The sequence below is a fragment of the Mus pahari genome, chromosome 18 (assembly GCF_900095145.1).
Source record: "Mus pahari chromosome 18, PAHARI_EIJ_v1.1, whole genome shotgun sequence".
NCBI classification, from domain to species: Eukaryota; Metazoa; Chordata; class Mammalia; order Rodentia; family Muridae; genus Mus; species Mus pahari.
In genome coordinates this window covers 10,378,457-10,381,601 of record NC_034607.1, presented here as the reverse complement: position 1 = coordinate 10,381,601, position 3,145 = coordinate 10,378,457, and positions in this window count along the sequence as shown.

The following is a 3,145-nucleotide window of genomic DNA, read 5'->3' as shown; positions in this document are numbered from 1 at the left end:
CAATCTTTACAATCAGAATTGAGAAGTGTTACAATTGAATGGCCTTGTGCTGTAGCAATAAAATGACCAAGTGCAATGACTTTAATAAAATCATCTTTCAAAAGTTGCTGCTATTAATATTTTCAGTTAACAAAATTCTGTCGTTTAGCCTACCTTGCCTTCTGTTTGTTAACTGTTATGTGATAAAGTTGATGCTCTGACAATCTAACATTCCAAAGTTCACATATATAGCTTAGAATCTTAGAATAGTATATTCATTTTTTTACAGGTGCTGTTAAAAAAAGGAAATGGAAGCATGCTTTTCTCTCAAAAAGAAAAATTAATAAAAAAAGAGCTGTGCTGTCGCCTGTGTCGGTTTTTCCTGGTTACTGTTGATCTTAGTCAACTCTCGTGCTAAACACTTACAGATGAAAGCCTCTGGCTTATGCTTTCAGAGAGCAGAGTCCAGGATGGCAGGGCAAAAGGGGCCACACTGGAAGAGCTGAGCCCTCATCCTGATTCACAGCAAGAGGCTGAGAGAGGCACACCCACAGCGACACACCTCTTGCAACTTGGTCACCTCACCCCTCAGTTTTAACAGCTGGCTATCAGACATTCAAATATGTGCCTATGGGGTTATTCTTATTCAAACCACGTGCTGTATTTTTAAGGAAGATAAGAATTACTTGTATTTATTTAAGTTTTCAAAAAAAAGAAAAAAGAAAAATGCCGAAGTTAAAGCATTGGAAGTTCTGACTGGGTAGATTTTACTGAACCATTTTGAGTAGCTGTTTCATATGAAACTACTTAGATAGTTCCTCCCTCAAGGGATGGGGAGGGATTTGAGGTTCTATGAAGTGCCATGTAGATTGCTTGGCACATAGTTGGACTGGAAAACAAATGGAGGTTGCCATCTTACTGTTTTCAGAAACATTTTTTAGAGTGTTGGTATGATGCAGACAGGGTTTGGAATACAGCATTTCTTTTTTGGGGGGAGCATCTCCATTTGTGGGATTTGCTTGAGGACAAGTGCCCCTTTCAGAGAATACTTAGATCAACCTCAGCTGGTCAAAGAGTGGGATTTTACAGAGCGGAAGTAAGAACTATCAGCTGGATTGAAAGAACAAAGTTTAATAGAGCACGGAGGAGGCGGAGCCACACATTTACGCTGCCTTAGGTTTGCTCTCCAAAAGTTCGGGGTGGGGGGCAAGGCCCACATTTCCCTTGTTGAAAATGGGCCATGAACATTGTCTTAAATATTTGCTGGCTGGAAGACAACACACAGAGAGCATAAGAAAAAGTGCCACATCTTTGAAATTGGAAATCATCAGCGGTAGTTTAAAATTTTCAAGTTCTTTTTTTGTTGTTCTGTTTTTAGAGATTGCAACTCAAGGCTATGTATATCTGTCAGTGGTACAATCACTGGTACATATGAAAAAAAATATATCCATGTCCTCAAAGTTTTTAAAGAAAAAAAGCTTTATTATACATGTGCCTGTGTAGGTATATATTGTGTAGCTTTCCAAAGAAACCAGAAGAGGGCATTGGATCCCACTGAAGTGACCTTATTGGCAATTTTGATTTGGTCCCTGAACCCAAAGGAACTTGGGTCCTTTCTAAGAGCTGTAAACACTTGACTGCTGAGCTGTCTCTCTGGCTTCCATCCCAGCCCTTTGAGTTAATCCCAGGCAGGCTTTGAGTTTGAAGCCTTCCAGCTTCTCCAAGTGGTGTGATAACAGTTGTCTGCCAGCAAGCTTGGCTTCTGATTGCTTTCTTTGGTCTGCATAAATACTGGACAAACTTTAGCTTGATAGGTAGATGCTGAGCAAGTATAACCTATTGTCTAACTCAGCTTTGTGAAGATGGCTTTTGTCTGAAGACAGAAACGCTAGATTCAGTTCCAGGAAAAAAGCAAATATAACTTTTAAGTCGATCTTTTAGGTTCTATGACCTGTTCCAAAGTCAAGAGATACTGGCTACTCCTTCCCCAAATCTTTACTTTTATCATTAATATCCTACTATTTTTATCCTTTTTTAATCTATTTGGTTCATATACAGAAAATACGTTTACAAATAGGTAACAGCATTTTTTTTTTAAATATAACCAGTAATTTTAATTTGGGGTGGGGGAAGTATACAAAGTAATGGTTTCATTGTGGCAGTGTGTGTGACTGTTTTGTGTGAGCGCACACATTTGGGGGGGCAGTGTGTGTATGCATGTGTATGTGTGTGTGCATGTATGTTGGAGCAGGTGCATCTGTGTCAAGCCCCTCTGGAACCATTCATCTTGTTTTTGTGATCGTGTCTTTCTGAGCCTAGGGCTCACAGATTGGCTGGTCCGGAAGCCCTGGAGACCCTGTGTCCCATTCCACTGTTTACATGGATTTTGGGAATCTGGACTCAGATCCACGTGTTTGCATGACAAGCACATAACTGCCTCAGCCATCGCCTCAGCCTTTGTCATCCAGTTTTGAAATTTTATTATTATTACTATTATTTTATTTGCCCTCACTCATTCCCTTTGTTCTTTCCAGAACCACTCCCCTCTGGCTTGAATCCTTTTGTGTTTCTATCACACATCCTCCATTACACTACTTCCAATATTCCTTTCCTCGTAGCCCCGATCTAGTTCCATAGCCTATGAACATGCACAAGACACACACACCGATGCACACAAGTTTAAGCTCTACACTCAACATGTGAGATGGTAGAAGGCCTTTCTAGGTCAGACTTTGCGTAGTGCTTTCCAGCTGCTTTCTCCTGCTGCTGTCACCATCTCCCTAGAGTTGTGGAATTTCTGTTCCGTATATGACTGAGTTAGTGTGTGTGAAGTTAGGAGCCCCAGCACTGGGCAAAATCTCTACACTTGTAACTTAGTGATGAGTTGTTCATTTTATTGGTAAGTTTATCTCCTCTTGATTGTGTTTTGAAGTCTACATAACCATCCATTAGAATACCTACCCCAGCCTATATTGAGCTTCCGTTCACTTGATAGATGGTCCAGCAGCCTGTTGGGATCTTTACCAGTCAGGTGTGTTTCTAGAGACAACAGACAGTTGGCCTTAGTTTCTCACCCAGGCAGCCAGTCTCTCATTGGTGAGTTGAAGACACAGTATGTTTATTATTGAAATAGGTTTTCGATGTTTTTTTTTTTTTTTTTTTTTTT